At 40.6% G+C, this 19,190-nt stretch overlaps 1 long non-coding RNA gene across 1 annotated transcript in view; it reads right to left on the bottom strand.

The window, feature by feature from the left end:
* Positions 1 to 1,880: 1,880 nt before the first annotated feature.
* LOC142740825 (uncharacterized) overlaps positions 1,881 to 19,190 on the bottom strand; it is a 100,855-nt gene continuing 83,545 nt past the window's right edge. The window contains exon 3 of the long non-coding RNA XR_012880889.1: positions 1,881 to 2,067. This is a non-coding gene — a long non-coding RNA (uncharacterized LOC142740825). The remainder of the gene's footprint in view (positions 2,068 to 19,190) is intronic.

Genomic DNA, 19,190 nt, shown 5'->3' with positions numbered 1-19,190 from the left:
TTGTTTTTACGCCGTAGCATTGCAAGAACCATAATTTTTTTTAATTTTTCCGTCAATATAGCCGCTTGTTTTTTCCAGAACCATTTTGGAGTACTGTTTTTTGCTTTATTCAACATGCAGTCTAATTTACTTTATTACACATGTTGTTACTTTTGCAGCAAAACTATATATGTGTATTATTTTTAATTTTGCAAAATTAAACCACTTTTGAGGAAAACATTTTTTGTTTGTTTAAATACATTTTTTTTTCAAAATTGTTTTTATTAACATTTTCCAATAAGGGGTACAAAAAGTAGAAAGGGGAGGATGGGGGCTGAGAAATATACAAGACATTGAAAAAGATCAAATAATGGGATAAAACAATAAATAAAAAAGGGGAGAAAAAAATAAAAAATAAAATAAAAAAAATATATATATTAAATAAAATTAAAGAGAAGTAAACAAAAATAGGGGGGGGGGAGGGGAACAAAAACATAACAGTCATAACCGTTACTATTAAGCTCATTATATCCATAATTCCAATAAGTCAGGTGAGGGGATCTACATATCAAGCAAATGCAGGCTCTCCCCTCCTCGTCGGGTTTTCAACCCCAGTGTGACGATAGCATGGGCATGGAACCAGCCAAATACCCTGTGCCCGTCCCACCGATATGTTATCCAAAAGCTTTCTCCGAGAAGCGAGATCGGCAATAAGCAGATCAGAGGCGTGACCCCCGCAGGCATCATAAGAATTCGAATCCCCGACAACTCATCATCTCGCAGTAAACACACGTTACATTATAGGTGCGTCCCCCATAAGTAGCTGCTCGTTAAACCATATAGTGGAGTCAAAGCAGTGTTTTATTTTCATTTGCACGTTCCGCGGGAGGAGTGAGATAAAGGATTCCCAAGTATTGAAAAATTGCTTGACCTTTTGCTCTTTGTGGAGAGATGCCTCCATCCAATCCATCTTCATCAGATAGGAAAGCTTGTCAAGAAACAGTTTGAGCGGCGGGGCCTGATCATGAAGCCAGGTTTGTAGGATAGCCTTTATCCCCGCTGCCGCCACGTAGTGCAATAGTCTGTGCGCCCCAGGGGAACAGTGGTGAGTATCAGGGTCCAGGTACCCAAAGATTGCCCATAACGCTGTGTTAGGAACAAAGTTTGTGAGGTGTTCAGAGGTGAATAATTGTATTCTGGACCAGAAAGTTTGGATATTTGGGCAGGACCATAGACAGTGATATAGGTTAGCCTCAGGTGTGTGGCATTTGAAGCAATGCGAGGTGGGATAGACTCCTATTTTGTGCCCTATATGCGGTGTTAGGTATGACCTATGGGAAACTTTCAATCTCATCTCCAGGAAACGCGCCGAAGGGAGAAATTTATGTGCCTGTGTCAAGGCCGCTAAAATGGTTGTGTAGGTGAGCGTGTGGTCATCTGTTTGCCATTTGGTTAGGGGGGTTTGGGTTTGAGAATAATCTAAGGGAACGTGGATAAATTGATAATTACGAGTGATTTGACCCCTAAGGTAGTTTTGTTTTGAAAAATTATGTCGCAGGCATGGGTTCCATTCTTGGTCAGGTAGCAGTGGTAGTATCTTTGTTAAGTAGCTTTTGACTTGCATATAGCTAAAGAGATCAATCGGGTGATCCGGAAACTTAGAACATAGCTCTGTAAAGGAGAACATCCTATGCTCTTCTATGTTCACAAATTGCCCCACAGAAGTGAGCCCCAGCCTGTACCACCAGTGGAAGACGGCAGCAGGGTTACCACTCTGAAAGTCAGGGTTACATACCAAGGGCATATGAAGAGATAGCAGAGGAGAAAGATGAAAGAGAGATCTTTTAAATACATTTTTATTCAAACTAATTTAATTTATTTTTTCAGTCTAACTAGGCGACTTCACAATGCGATCATTTGATCATAATTTCTATAATGCTATCTTTTAATTTCTATAATGCTTTGATATACTCAGTACATTAATATGGAGGGTAAGATGGATTCGTTTGCTTCTGCCCACAATGTGGTGGTCGATTCGTACAACTCTCTGGAGGAAAGGTTTTCCATGTTGCGGGCCAAGATGGTAGACTATAAATAAAGGAACCGGAGAAACAATATTAAGTTCAGAGTTATACCGGAGAACATCCCTAACGTGGATCTCAAATCTTACCTGCAACAATTTACTCTACGTATGCTTCCACTTTAGTCCCTGACCCAAAAATCCAGGATACCGCTCATTAAACACCTCCTTACCTCCCAACCAATTTCCACACTCTATAACCTGAAAAATTATAGCACCACACCCCAACCTACCTTGCATGGCATTGAATCATTCCTAGCCAAAATGTAGCTGCCTAAAAAACACCAATAAGGCCCCATGCACACGAACGTGCTTTTGCGGCCGAAATTCTCCCGAAAATCCACGGGAGAATTGCGGCCCCATTCATTCATATGGGCCCATGCACATGACCATCGTTTTCACGTGCCCAGGCTCATAGAAAATAATGTGCACGGCCCGCGATTTGCGGGCGGCTCGCGGCTGACCTTCTGCGGCCGGCCGACCCGAAAATCACAGCCGTACACATGTCTACGGTCGTGTGCATGAGGCCTTACTAAATCAGAGATCGGAAATGTTATTAATTCCTTTCCTCTCCACAAATCTCCCGGCCCTGACTGACTTTTCAACCATTTTTATAAAACATTTGCCAACACACTAATTGATCACATGCTACCAATGTTTAACCTGGCAATATCAACTGAAACTTTTCCTAAAGAAATGTTTAAAGCTCTTATTGTCATGTTACCCAAACCAGGGAAACCAACAGACTCTACCATCAATTATCGCCCCATTTCTTTAACCCTTTCCCGCTATTGGGCGTGACTGTAGGTCCAAATTCAATGTGCGTTCCCGCAATAGTGCGTACAGTCACGCCCTGTAGATAAAGCCGGCACAGGAACTGTGTGCCCTTCATCTTCAGCAGCTGTCAGCTGTAATACATAGCTGACATCCCACTGCAACAGTGGCGATGGCAGTTACCGCCGATCTCAGCCATTTAACCCCTTCAATGCGGCTGTCAATGGCATCCGCCGCATTGAAGTGGTTGACAGAGGGAGGGAGCTCCCTCTGTACTCCCCCCGGGCTTCCCCGAGAGGCATCGCAGTTGGCGATGGTTGCTAAATAGTGCAGTGTATTGTACCGGGGATCAGAAGACCAGATCTTCAAGTCCCCAGGTAAGTGTAAAAAAAAAAGGAAAAAATAAAAGTTTTAACTAATAAAAACAACAATCACCCTGTTTCCCTGATCAACTCCTTTATTATAAGAAAAAAAATGAAAACATAAAAAAAAATATACATAATAGGTATCGCTGCGTTCGGAACTGTACTGCTACAATTGCTCAATGCAACATGGTGTCAAAAAACTAATTTTGTAAAATCTGCACTCCAAACACTCCCTATAGAGCCTTGCTGTGTGTCCAAATAGCAGTTTATGACCACGTGTGGGGTATTGCCTTACTCTGGAGAGAATGCTTTACAAATGTTGAGGTGCTTTTCTCCTATAGTCCTTGTGAAAATGGTAAATTTTGGGCTAGAACTACATCTTTTCACAAAAAAAAAATGTAATTTTTTTTATTTTTACATCCCAATTCTAATAAATTCAGAAAAAAACCTGTGTGGTCAAAATGCTCACTACACCCCTAGATTAATTCCTCAAGGGGTGTAGTTTACCAAATGGAGTCACATTTCAGGGGTTCTTACTGTACTGGTACCTCAGAGGCTTTGTAAATGCAACATGGCGCCCAGGAATCAATCCTGCAAAATCTGCACTCCAACTGCCAAATGGTGCTCCTTCCCTTGTATCCTGCCGTGTATCCAAACAGCAGTTTATGACCACATATGGGGTATTTCTGTACTCAGGAGAAGTTGCTTTACAAATGTTGTGGGGCTTTTTCTCCTTTGTTTGTTGAGAAAATTACAAATTTTGAACTAATGCTACATCTTATTGGAAAATAATGTAATTTTTCATTTTCACTGCTCATTTCTAATAAAATCTATGAGATACCTGTGGGGTCAAAATGCTCACTACACCCCTAGATGAATTCCTCAATGGGTGTAGTTTACCAAGTGGAGTCACTTTTGGGGAGTTTCCACTGTACTGGTACCTAAGGGGCTTTGCAAATGCGACATGGTGCAGAAAAAACAATCCAGCAAAATCTGTACTCCAAAAGACAAATGGAGTGCTTTCCTTTCCGAGTCCTGCCGCTTGCCCAAACAGCCGTTTATGACCACATGTTGGGTATTTACGTATTCTGGAGAACTTGCTTTACAAATGTTGGGGTGCTTTTCCTCATTTATTTGTTGAAAAAATTCTGAGCTAAAGCTACATCTTATTGGAAAATAGTGTAATTTTTCATTTTCACTGCCCAATTCTAATGAAATCTATGAAATACCTGTGGGGTCAAAATTCTCACTACACCCCTAAATGAATTCCTCAATGGGTGTCGTTTCCAAAATGGGGTCTTTTTGGGGGTATTTCATTTGTTTTTGCACCACAAGACCTCTTCTAACCTGACATGGTGCCTGAAGTATAATTTAAGATAAGGAAAGCCCTAAAATGCACTAGGTGCTCCTTTGCTTCTGGGGCTTTTGTTTCAGTCCATTAGCACACTAGGGCCACATGTGGGATATTTCTCAAACTGCAGCAGCAGGGCAATAAATATTCAGTTGTGTTTTTCTGGTAAAAACCTTCAATATTACTGGAAAAATTGATTAAAATGGAATTTCTGCAAAAAAATTGAAATTTGCCAATTTCCCTTCCACTTTGCTTTAATTCCTGTGAAACGCATAAAGGGTTAAGAAACTTTCTAAATACTGTTTTGAATACTTTAAGGGGTGCAGTTTTTAAAATGGGGTGATTTGTGGGGGTTCCTAATATATAAGGCCCTCAAAGCCACTTCAGATCTGAACTGTTCCCTAAAAAAATTGGCTTTTGACATTTTCTTGAAAATGTAAGAAAATGCTGCTAAACTTATAAGCCTTGTAACGTCCTAGAAAAATAAAAGGATGTTCAAAAAACTATGCCAATCTAAAGTAGACATGTGGGAAATGTTAGCTAGTAACTATTTTGTGTGGTATAACTATCTGTCTTACAAGCAGATACATTTGAATTTAGAAAATGGTAATTTTTTGCACATTTTCTCAAAATTTTGGTGTTTTTCACACAAAAATATTGAATATATCGACCAAATTTTTTCACTAACATAAAGTACAATATATCACGAGAAAACAATCTCAGAATCGCTTAGATAGGTAAAAGCATTCCCAAGTTATTACCACATATATATACACTGAAGGAAAAAAGGAGCATAGAAGCCATATATCATAAGAATAAACAATTTTATTTAACACATAAATACACATAAAATATTAAAATAGGTACGAAAGGACAAGAAGACTCTGTAAATTCCAGTATGAGCACAACAAAAAAAGACTCCCTGTAGTATAATAAGGGAAAATGTATGACACTCCAATTAAAAGATTTGGGTTAGGGGCGGTAAACTCAATCATATGAATACACATATCCTGACATGGTATAATCTGTATAACAATGAACAGAGTAAGGATAAAGAGTTATCTTAAATGACAGTCAGTACATAGACTGATCGGTCCGCCATTCTCCTCTGTTAGTGGAGAGTCTTACCCATTAGGCGTTTGATAGGAGAGTCAGTCAAGTGTGCGGTGAACCCCAACGCGCGTTTCGCGGTATGCTTCCCCAAGGGGTGTTAATGTGTCTAAGAAAAGACAGCCTTATTTGCGATGAGCCACAGGTGAACTCACTGTTTTTTTTATTTCCAGGAGATCGCGGCGCACGTCCTCTGCCGAAAACCGGAAGTGAGGCATGCCCCACTTCCAGACCCCAGCGCCTTAGCAGGATCCCCGACGCGTACAGGGATCCCGAGCATGCGCAGTGCGCCGATAGGGGCGGGAGAAGGCCGAGCCACACAAGGGCAACGTACAGGGAAAGTGCGCTCCTCATTGGACAGAAAAATACACTGACGGAGGAAATGGGTGAGTAGTTAATATACCAGATGCATATTGTGGACCTATGTGTGTGTCGATAGCCAAAACAATCCCCATGAGTTTATAAACAATCAGATGACGAGTTAAATGTGTAGAAATGCAACCATATCTGGTAATTGATATGAATGCTACATTAATACAAAGAGCATGTATAAAAAGCGTGAATAATCATTATCATGGTAGATGAAAAATAAAGTGTATTAAGACTAAAGACGCAGTATCTAAGTATGCGAATTTAGATAAGAGGAAGACCTAGTCTCCCATAAGAAAAAAATAATGCAGTGATGAAAGAAAAAATTGAAGAAATAGTGCACTCAAATATGACCACATAGATAGCGATATAGGATTTAATAGGAATTATTAAAATATTGTGAACAATAAGTATAGAGGGAAAAATGGAAAGACTGTCTGACATGGGGCAAATTGCTAACCAGGTAAAACAGTAAGGGCAATACCAAAGATAGGTAAGAGGTTAATAGTATAAATAGAGATGAACAGCAGGGAGATGGGGCCATCCACCCATAGGAACACATATTATAAATAAGTACACTGGTGAAATTAAAACACCTCAGATTTCAATGAGGCTGTGTCATTTGGTCCAAAAGTGGCTGCGTCCTTAAGGGGTTAATAAATGGTGACGTAAAAATGTATGCTAAATTACTAGCTAATAGGCTGATGTTGATAATTCCGTCACTTGTTAGGGTATGTTCACACGCTGAGCCAAAAACGTCTGAAAATACGGAGCTGTTTTTCACTGCGTTTTTCGGGCCGTTTTCGCTGCGTTTTCAATAAAGTCTATGAAAAAACGGCTCCAAAAAACGGCCCAAGAAGTGTCCTGCACTTCTTTTGACGAGGCTGTAATTTTACGCGTCGTCTTTTGACAGCTGTCAAACGACGACGCGTAAGTTACAGGTCGTCGGCACAGTACGTCAGCAAACCCATTCAAATGAATGGGCAGATGTTTGCCGACGTATTGGAGCCGTATTTTCAGGCGTAAATCGAGGCATAATACGCCTCGTTTACGCCTGAAAATAGGTCGTGTGAACCCAGCCTAAAAATTACCAAATGGGTTTTACGCTAGGCAGACAAGCTCCTGACAATATCAGGAGACTTCTTTCACTACTGCAGATAGTTTAAAAATCACTTTCACCTACCACATTCCTTTCCCTAGATGCTAAAAAGGCATTCGATAGAGTGAACTGTGAATACGCATTCCCACTCCTTACTAAATTTGGTTTTGATGGCTTCATATATTCTGCAATTCAAGCACTTTATTCCAACCCAGCTGCTAAGGTCTATGTTAACAGCCTCTATCAGACGAATTCGAAATCACAGCCTGGGACCTTATAAATATCCAGAGGGCTGTCCTGGAAAAATGCTTGTTAGGGCATACCTTATGTATGCCCCAACAGATGCCTGTGGATTTTAAATGCACATTCAATAATGCACTTGATTACACAGGTATTTCAATGCATTATAGTTAAAAAAATAATAGTCAAAAAGTAAAAAGCCCCCTGTTGTGGAAAAAACAAAATGTTATAGAGATCTCCTGACAGGTTTCTAGTGAATGTTTGTATTCCCCATGAAATAACAATGCTGGAATACTTTTCGTTAGATCTCTGCATTGTGCCATTCTTTTGTTATTTATCCTGGAAATATATGAATAAATTGAAAACTGGGAGTCACTATTCCCTTGTCAATAGGGTATGTCCCATATACAATCTGGCACTCCCACCGCTGATTAGACAGTGTCAGAGTGTGCAGGGACACGCCTGTTTGACAAGGGGAATGGTGACACCCAGTTGTCAATTTATTCTAAAATCTTTATTTCATGGGGAATACAAGTATTTGCCAAAAAAGACAAGTTAGAAGAGCTGATAGGTCCTCTTTATATAAAGTGTAATAAAGATAATTTTTTTTTTAAAAGTTGCTAAAGAAAACAAAAGAACATTTTTTTTTAAACTGGTATTGTTAAATAAATGTTGCATGGTGGTATAATCATAAAAACCCACAAAATAAAATTAACGTATACATCATAGTGCACTGTGAACAGTTAAAAAAAACACCCACACATAAAAATGTAAATTAAATGCTACATTATATGTACCCCAAAAGAGTGAAATAAAAATAAAAAATAGAATCCTAGCTACATCATGAAAAATTATGGCTGTAAAATTGTGGTATGGCAAAAGAAAAAAAATGAAAAATATTGCAACTACATATTTTATAGCATAGAATACCATTATGTTGATAGATGAGATTGTTGCTTATACGGGTCACCTCACTAAGTTGAAATATCATTTTGAAAGTAAATGTATGGATAAAAATATCTGAATATGTTAAACTTAAAACAATTAGATTGTTTTATTTGGTTTCCTGTTAGAGATCATTTCTACTCCAGCAACCAAACCAAGGTCACATTAAACTCACTTCAATTCCAACTGATGCACAAGTTAATGTCAATAGTACAGATTCCATGCCGAGCTTAAGAGTGATGGTAAGACATAGCCATTACACAAGACTGGATCTTTCACCGTCCCTTAGAAAACATTGAAGCTGTTATTAACCTACAAATAACAGACATATGAAAAGCATATTTCTCATGCACAAAAAGTTTTACCTCTACGTGACCACCAAATAATTTCATCTTCCAAGTATTTGAATTACTGAAACGTTTTCCTTATTTACACTTGAACGCTTTATGTATAAAAGGAATCATAATAGTACAAGCAACAAATCAATACATCAATATTCTATATATAAGCCTGTGTATGGTCGGAAACAAGCACTCTAGAAAAGAATACAGTATATACATAAGTCATTTTGTGATATGCACTTATTGATTGCAAGGAATTGCACAAGCTACATGCTATTTACAATGGGTAAATGGAAATAAAGGTAAATTGACAAAATATAATTCAGTATGTAATATGGCTTTAAAGTGTACCTACCCTTTTATTTGTAATCTGTACCTATTAATTTCAAAATACATCTTCATAGTCGCTGCTCTATTGTTTTGATGCACAGCCATAGAGTTATCCTATTTTATTTTTTAAGATCCGGTTTTAAAGTATTATAGATTAGATCCAACCTCTGATACCCACCCACCATTACTAAGAATAAGGGGTCCCGAGCCTCCATTGACAGCTGGAGAATTTGCCGTTCATGCGGAGACACTTTCAAAATAAAATGAACAGGACCCATTTATATGCAAGGGTTATGCTTTTACTTGTAAATAACTATAGCCTAATAAAATTAGATAGTACATTTACAATGGAGTTTAAGAGATAAACAATAAAAATATGTAAATGTTGTTTTTTTAAATTCAGTGTCTAAGTTGCCTTCAAGTTTTAACAGAATTTGAAATGATCAAAGAAAAAATTCAAATGGCATGTAAAAAAAAGTTCAACATTTCAATCTCTAAAGGGTTACTTAGTTATGAGATTCTAACAATGGGAAAAGATCGGGAAAAGTGGTGAATCCTAGAACGTCCAAGAATATTCAAAGAACTGGCCATGCTTCCACAATAAGGGGGAAAAAAAGAAGGGCAAAATCGAATTTATAGGTTTGTAGCATCACTGCTATCCACAAATAAGTCAAAAGTGAAGCTGTGTAAAACATTGTTTCTAGTATATTTAGAGAAAAAAAATAGTATTCCACATTAAGAACCTCATACCTATCAGCTAAGAAAAAATGGTTGTAGTCTGATGTTTGTGGCCGCAGGATTTGGACAATTTGCCATATTGAAGACATGGTTACATCACCACTGTATGAAAAAAATGTCCTATCAGCTGCCGATTAACTAAAGCAGAAGTTTATGCAGCGAGACAATAAAGGAAATCTATATTTAGGTGACTGACGAAAAACAAAATTAAAGTTTCATATTGACTTACTAAAAGTCTAACTCCTGAACATGCTATACCAGAACCTGAAGCAAATAGTTCATCAATAGAAAACGTACCAATGTGTCACAAAGTAGCAAAAAAATGAGGCTTTACATTGAATGTTCTTCATTTTAGGCTTATTTTACATGCTATTCAGCCATGTTGTAAGGTCACAACAGTGAGGGACTAAGATTTGGGATACACACTGATGTCCTTATTATATATAGGCCCTTCCACCTACTGTAGCAGACAGACAGCAATTTGTTCATAAACACCTCTCCATTAAAATGAACTAGTTATGTAAACCTACGAGAAGTAGAACTTCGCAGTCACTGCTCAAATTTAGCAGAATAGAACTTATTTATTCAGGAAAATGTTGGCGGTTACAACTCCCGAAGTCCACCATTGAGATCTGTTCATATGTCAAAATTACATGTCAAAAATCCTATTAATGGAGTGATTTTTGATAAATTGACTTATAGGAATATGTATTAACATATAGAAGCATTCAAAAGTTTAGGGTCACTTCGAAATTTCCTTATTTTTTAAAGAAAAGCGCAGTTTTTTTCAATGAAGATAACATTAAATTAATCAGAAATACACTCTGTACATTGTTAATGTGCTAAATGACTATTCTAGCTGCAAATGTCTGGTTTTTAATGCAATATCTACATAGATGTAATGTATAGAGGCCCATTTCCAGCAACCATCACTCAAGTGTTCTAATGGTACATTGTGTTTGCTAACTGTGTTAGAAGGCTAATGGATGATTAGAAAACACTTGAAAACCCTTGTGCAATTATGTTAGCACCGCTGTAAACAGTTTTGCTGTTTAGAGGAGCTATAAAACTGACCTTCCTTTGAGCTAGTTGAGAATCTGGAGCATTACATTTGTGGGTTCGATTAAACTCTCAAAATGGCTAGAAAAAGAGAGCTTTCATGTGAAACTCGACAGTCTATTCTTGTTCTTAGAAATTAAGGCTTTTCCATGCGAGAAATTGCCAAGAAACTGAAGATTTCCTACAACGGTGTGTACTACTCCCTTCAGAGGACAGCACACACAGGCTCTAACCAGAGTAGAAAGAGAAGAGGGAGGCCCCACTGCACAACTGAGCAACAAGACAAGTACATTAGAGTTTCTAGTTTGAGAAATAGACGCCTCACAGGTCCTCAACTGGCAGCTTCATTAAATAGTACCCGCAAAACGCCAGTGTCAACGTCTACAGTGAAGAGGCGACTCCGGGATGCTGGCCTTCAGGGCAGAGTGGCAAAGAAAAAGCCATATCTGAGACTGGCTAATAAAAGGAAAATATTAATATGGGCAAAAGCACACAGACATTGGACAGAGGAAGATTGGAAAAAGTGTTATGGACAGACGAATCGAAGTTTGAGGTGTTTGGATCACACAGAAGAACATTTGTGAGACGCAGAACAACTGAAAAGATGCTGGAAGAGTGCCTGACGCCATCTGTCAAGCATGGTGGAGGTAATGTGATGGTCTGGGGTTGCTTTGGTGCTGGTAAAGTGGGAGATTTGTACAAGGTAAAAGGGATTTTGAATAAGGAAGGCTATCACTCCATTTTTGCAACGCCATGCTATACCCTGTGGACAGAGCTTGATTGGAGCCAATTTCATCCTACAACAGGACAATGACCCAAAGCACACCTCCAAATTATGCAAGAACTATTTAGGGAAGAAGTAGGCAGCTGGTATTCTATCTGTAATGGAGTGGCCAGCACAGTCACCAGATCTCAACCCCATAGAGCTGTTGTGGGAGCAGCTTGACCGTATGGTACGCAAGAAGTGCCCATCAAGCCAATCCAACTTGTGGGAGGGCCTTCTGGAAGAATGCAGTGAAATTTCTCCCGATTACCTCAGCAAATTAACAGCTAGAATGCCAAAGGTCTGCAATGCTGTAATTGCTGCAAATGGAGCATTTTTTGACGAAAGCAAAGTTTGAAGGAGAAAATTATTATTTCAAATAAAAATCATTGACTATATTTTCTAGTCATTTTGCAACTCATTTGATAAATATAAGTGTGAGTTTTCATGGAAAACACAAAATTGTCTGGGTGACCCCAAACTTTTGAACGGTAGTGTATATATATATATATATATATATATATATATATATATATATATATATATATATATTAACATATGGAAAAGACAAAGATTAAGCACATATCGTTCCAGGGGGCTAGTAATACCACACAGTAGTAAAGTAGAGATTTATTTTTTCGTGTAACTCAGTTGTGCATATTTTTAACTAGACTTGAAAAATAAGTTTAACAAAATAAAGTCATTTTTACATGAATCTTCATAATTGAGGAATAGCAGCACCATGTTAACATTATCAATGCCCTTGCCTCTTAGTGCTGTTGTAAAGGTTTCTTGCTCCATTTGTCAATTTAACAGCGTCATCTTCCTAATCACTAAAGTTCTGTCTCTTTGAGATGGTGCTGAAATACCAAGTCCTCTAATTAAAATGAAGCTTTACTAGCAAGTACACAAATTAGATCCTGTCACTAAGTTTATTCTAACTATTGGTCATTTCTAAATGCCTTTATAATACTCTAATTTTTACATTAAAATGCAAAGGCCTAGCAAACTTAATCACCTCAACCTCAAATTCATCATTATGAATAAGAAGCCAGATGGTATAATTTTGATTTACCGGACTTCAGTGAGGATTAATGTACTGAGTGCCATTAATGAATACATCAAACATGATATTGTGACAGTCGGTGAATGTGGCATGTTAAAGTGATTATGCCGGCTATGGTATAAAACGCATGAGCTGTGTGTCCACATAAAATAACATTACAACAAATATTTTATACTTGTTATATATCATCTCCATAATCAAGGCCATATATTTCAAGTTTATTGTCAATACCGGATTTTAAGGAATTTTGTAAAAATTCATTTCATATTTGAATACAGGATGGCTATGCGAAGGTAATTCTATTGAAAGGACTGAGTATTTAGGCAGTCACGGAAAAAAGAGACAGCACCCACGTATATTAAAGGGGTTGTCCAGGAAAAAAAAAAATTCTAAAAAATGTCCCCCAGCCTTGATTTGCCTTCCCTAATACCCCCTATTAAACTTCTAACCAGTTTCTGTGTGATTTCCATCGTCACTGCTGCTTTTTCTGTTTGTTTACATCCCTTGCTGTTTGTTTACATCCCTTACTGGCTGTTTCCTGTCTTGTAACCCACTATACCCATGATCCCCGGCTGCATCTGAGGAGACAGTTGCATCCTCCCCCTTCCTCCAAAGCACCTCAGCTATTTGCATACTGCCACGCCCCTCTATGGTCACATGGTCCTTCCCTGCTCTAATTCCAGATTACAGGCAGACGCTCCTCCCTCCCTGCACACTGTCTGAGGCCGGATTACACCAGCGTGTGCCTTTTGCTTGCGCAAAAAACACATCGTTTTGTGCGCGCAAAAGGTACATAACAGCTCCGTGTGTCAGCCGCGTATGATGTGTGGCTGTGTGATTTTCGCGCAGCCGCCATCATTATGACACTGTTTATATGTTTGTAAACAGAAAAGCACGTGGTGCTTTTCTGTTTTCATTCATACTTTTTACTGCTGTTGCGCGAATCACGCGCGTACCACGGAAGTGCTTCCGTGTGCTGCGATTGATTTTCACTCACCCATTGACTTCAATGGGTGCGTGATGCGCGAAAACACAAATATCGGACATGTCGTGAGTTTTACGCAGCGGACACACGCTGCATGAAACTCACTGACAGTCTGCACGGCCCCATAGACTAATGTAGGTCCGTGCGAGGCGCGTGAAAATCACACGCGTTGCACGGACGTATTACACGTTCGTCTGAATAAGCCCTAACACAGTAATAATCATCATTATCCTTTGTGTCTCCATCTATCCCTGATCTAAGTACAGGCACCCATCTCCCTCACCCGCCCCTTCCACAGCCTGATAAATGTCAGGGTATGTTCACGTTCCAGGCCATGCTTTCACTTTTAACCCGTTTTGTACCCATTTTTTTCCTTGTCCGTTTTAAAAACGGATGAATTTCATTTGTCAATTTCCTGCCACACACTGCCCCCTGTAGATAATGCCACACACTACCTTCTATAGATACTGCCACAGCCCCCTGTAGGTAATGCCACACATCCCCGCTGTAGGTAATGCCACACATCCCCGCTGTAGGTAATGCCACACATCCCCGCTGTAGGTAATGCCACACATCCCCGCTGTAGGTAATGCCACACATCCCCGCTGTAGGTAATGCCACACAGCCCCGCTGTAGGTAATGCCACACAGCCCCCCTGTAGGTAATGCCACACAGCCCCCCTGTAGGTAATGCCACACAGCCCACCTGTAGGTAATGCCACACAGCCCCTCTGTAGGCAATGCCACACATCCCCCTTGTAGGCAGTGCCACACAGCCCCCTGTAAGTAATGCCACACGGCCCCCTGTAAGTAATGCCACACAGCCCCCTGTAAGTAATGCCACATAGCCCCCCCTGTAGGTAATGCCACATAGCCCCCCCTGTAGGTAATGCCACATAGCCCCCCCTGTAGGTAATGCCACATAGCCCCCCCTGTAGGTAATGCCACATAGCCCCCCCTGTAGGTAATGCCACATAGCCCCCCCTGTAGGTAATGCCACATAGCCCCCCCTGTAGGCAATGCCACCCCCCTACTTTCCTGTAGGGGACGGCTCTGGAGAAATCTCTCACTTCACTGTCCATATATGAACAGTGAAGTGAGGTACTTCTCCTGGAGCGGAATCCCCGGCCACATCGGCGGGGATTCCGCTTCAGAAGTCACTGACGTCACTGTCCATATATGGACACAGTGAAGTCAGTGACTTCTCCTGGAGCGGAATCCCCGGCCACATCGGCGGGGATTCCGCTTCAGAAGTCACTGACATCACTGTCCATATATGGACACAGTGAAGTCAGTGACTTCTCCTGGAGCGGAATCCCCGGCCACATCGGCAGGGATTCCGCTTCATTAGTCCCTGACGTCACTGTCCATATATGGACACAGTGAAGTCTGTGACTTCTCTTGGAGCGGAATCCCCGGCCACATCGTCGGGGATTCCGCTTCATTAGTCTCTGACGTCACTGTCCATATATGGACACAGTGAAGTCTGTGACTTCTCTTGGAGCGGAATCCCCGGCCAATTCGCCGGTGATTCCGCTTCAGAAGTCACTGTGTCCATATATGGACACAGTGAAGTCTGTGACTTCTCCTGGAGCGGAATCCCCAAACCCGGGCTTGGGGATTACGCTCCTACAGTGACCAAATAAACACCCTCCTCCTCCTCCTCCTCACATGCGCTTCGGACTGTGAGGAGGAGAAGGAGAGAGCGAGCTACAGTAGACACGGCCATCACAGTGCACACCGATACCGCATACTAAAACTTGCGCATGCGCAATGAAACTGCTGCTGAAGACGCAGCCATACCATTTAACAGAGCATGCGTGGTAGACACAACCACGCATGCTCTAAGCAGATGGGGAAAACACGTGGTACAGTTATGACGTACCCGTACACTGAAAACCGGAAACCGCAAACCGGAAGTTAGGCGCGAATGGACGGGTATGCACAGGAAGTGCAAATTTTACATGGACAAGCGGTCACGTGACGGAAGAGGGGATACGACGATACAGCCAGCTAATCAAACGTAAGTACATTACAAAGTTAAATGTTTTTTATTGTTTAGTTTAATTAAAAGTAATTTTTTACTTCTGGAAAACCCCTTTAAGCAGGCTTATCACTGGATAAGTAAAGTCACATCTTGACTTGGATTATACAGGACGGCTGTCTACTTTTTCCTTGATCGTGAAGCCCACTTGTGTACATGCACCAGACTTTTGGGTGCTGCGTATCTTAAAATGCTAAGCATTTGCACAAACATTTTCTGACACATTAGAAGATTAATTTGCATAATATTGTCAGAAGCATCCAATATCCCCAGTATACAACCTGACTCTTAGACGATTTCCATATCTGGTAAAAATATCAGTCTATACATGATCAATCGTATATACTAGTAAATGGGAGGGCACAGAAAGTAATATTTGATTGACTGATAGTGGATGGTTTCTCATGATAATATAAGAACAGGCCATATAAAATCGTTCTAATATACTGATGGTCTCAATTAAATCCCCATGTAGAAAATGTCTGAGCAACACCTGTGTAAACACTCACATATAGCAGTCTACATGGATGAGTGTACATCTGGATGTCCTTTGGTCCCTATTCCTTACTAGATGATGCCAATATTAACATAAATTGCTTAATTTGACTCATGTCACGGGCAGGGTTGCTAACCTTCTTTTCAATTATATGTGGACATTGAGACAAAAATCACGAATGGCACTGAGCTGTCATACAGCTGTGGGCATTAACCCATAGTGATAAACACTATAAAGTAAGGGTATGTTCATATATCTATGTTGTGTCCGGCTTGGTTCGTTTCTGTCTGAGCAGACCACAAAAAATGATAGAAAAGTTGTGCACTGTGTGCACCGCATGTCATCCATAGCTGGACTCAGAATCGTGACATGCAATGTTTCTCTGTCTGGCAACAAAACTGATCAGTATAGCTTATTTAGATTTTAGGACAAATCTCCATGTGCTGCAAAAAATACACTGCAAATATTTCCCTTAATTAAGGCTTTCAAAAGAAATGACATTTATACATATCAGTAATCTGCAAGCCATACAGGTTGAGGACCACTGATATTTATCCATATAGGACAAGGAATGTTTCTCTCTATATTATCACATACTAGTAATCCATGGCCTGCTGCTCCTAGCAGAGGCAACAATTTCCATCACAATATAAACCTACATACTGCTAATAAATCTAGGTTTAATTCTTGTCCCATACTTTAATCTGGAATGCTGTAATAATGGAAATCTGCACTGCCTCAAGTGTTTCTTATTGCACAGCATTCGTTAAGCTAGGATCCCACATCACGATTTAAATAAGTTTTTTGCGACAAGTCGTGGCAAATCCGTGCTATTTTCCCTGCAATTTCTGTAATAATTACGACAAAAAATTAATTTAAACTGCGATGTGAGATCCCATCCTTACAGCGATAACATCATTCAAAGCTGCTATCTGATGGTCAGGATGCGGCCTTCACCCACACAGGTCACTGGAAGGGGCAGCATCTGGATATGGGTGTCACTGTTACTTGCTAAGGAGAGGGACAGTACAGAACAAAGCATACAAAACAGTGCTGCAGACGGGAGACGCTGGATTATGCTGCACTAACTGTACATTACCACTGCATCAGTTAGGAGGGGGACGGTCTGTATCAGCATTGCTTGTATCTTCTTATTTCTCACACTATTACTGTCAGTCTATGCTCATACATGGCAGTCGCTTGTTTGCACTGTGTATGTCACGCATGTGCAGTGAAAACATTCAGAAAACTGAGGATTATTCACGGACAGTGTCTTTTTATGTCAGACATTACGGACAGCAAAAAAAAAACCCTGTTTTGCGGCCTGTCCGTAAATATTCGGACGATTGGCAACCACAGTCATGGGAGGTGAGAGGAACAGGAAATAGGTCAGGGTCCACCACCTACTGAGAACTATATATAGACAAAGTGGTCTTCAAAGCCATCACTGTTTGCGCACATTGTAGCATGTCATATATATTTTTCGGACTATAAGACGCACTTTTTATCTTAGAAATTGTGCTGTAATCTTCTGCTGAGTCTTATCTCCTGAAGGCAAACAGCTCCCAGTGCATGAAGAAGCCGACTGAGCTCTGAGTTTCCAAGGTCCTTGTAGTGCAGTGTAATGGAAGCAGTATGTCCTGTACTATGTGTAAATAATCTCTGTTATCTGCTCACTGAACAGTCACAGCTGTAACGTCTGTGGTCGCTGACCACAAACTCCTTCCATCCAGTCGACGCCCTTCTCTCCAGTGATGTCTGCACATGCGGCCGTCCTGTTCCACAGTGACCACCAGGGTGCGCTCGCGAGCTCAGTCCAGACAAGGAGCCAGGTCGCACACAGATGGGAGATTGAGCTGATTGCTACCAGAGCACCCTGGACTATAAGAAGGGCCCAGCCCCTTCCTGCCATGCCTGAGCCTTGTTGTCGCGTTATCCCAGTATGTCTATGCAAATGGTCTCCTAAGTGTTTTCCTGTTCCCAGTGTTCCCCGTTCCTGATACCTCTAACCTGTATCCGGTCCTATCGTGGTCAAGTGCCGTGTTGAGCTGAAGTCGTGCTGTGCTGTGTACCACGCCTGTCCTGCTGCGCCAGGCCTGGCGCCTGATGCCTAGTCCCAGCCAAGCCTCTCTTGCTATTGTCTGAGCTACCACAGGTACACTATACGAACTATAGACTGTGGCCTGTGTCCTGTTGGCCAGCTGCCATATAGTCACATACACAACGTGACAACATCTTACACACAGAATTCTGTCAAATCTGATTGTTCAGTGAGTAAATAACACAGACATTAGTACACACAGCACAGTAAATGTATGCAGGTACTGATCTGCAAGGACCTTCTTGCCACATCCCCTCCTATGTACAGAGTCGCAAGGAGAGCAGATTCCACAACATTAGCCCCTACCTCCCCACATCTCTGATGTCTGATGAGTTCAGGGGAGGGTGAGAGCACTATAGCTACCAATATCTTGTATTTCTGTGTCTGACATTTTTATGGGGCACTGTGGCTGGCATTGTATTGAGGCACTGTGGCTGACATTGTAATGGGGCACTGTGGCTGACATTGTTATGGGGCACTGTGGCTGGCATTGTATTGGGGTACAGTGGCTGGCATTTTATTGGGGCACTGTGTCTGGCATTGTATTGAGGCACTGTGGTACCCTATTATCTCAATATTACCCAGGAAAAGTACAGTTTTCTGCTACAATTTATGGGTGCATCTTATGGTCCAGTGCGTCCTATAGTCTGAAAATTACGGTAAACTATATGTAAAGCTCTTGGTAGTTTACCTTTTAATTGATTTCTGATATAGATTCCACCATTTGCAAATCAATGAAGAAAACCTAGAATTATTGATCTCTAACTTGATTTGCTTTACAAAGAATGATGAAAAAAATTTCAGTTTCTTCTATTTTTTGTTGTTAGTTTTCCTTTAAGCAGTTAATCTGCCATCAGTAGGTACCATACTCAAGTCCAGTACTAAATTTGCATCTCAGGAGCATGTAAACACAGAATGTCTGGAGACTTAGGTCCACATTTATTTATGTATTAGCT

The sequence above is a fragment of the Rhinoderma darwinii genome, chromosome 2 (assembly GCF_050947455.1).
Source record: "Rhinoderma darwinii isolate aRhiDar2 chromosome 2, aRhiDar2.hap1, whole genome shotgun sequence".
Lineage (NCBI taxonomy): Eukaryota > Metazoa > Chordata > Amphibia > Anura > Rhinodermatidae > Rhinoderma > Rhinoderma darwinii.
This window is presented reverse-complemented; position numbering and strand designations above follow the sequence as displayed.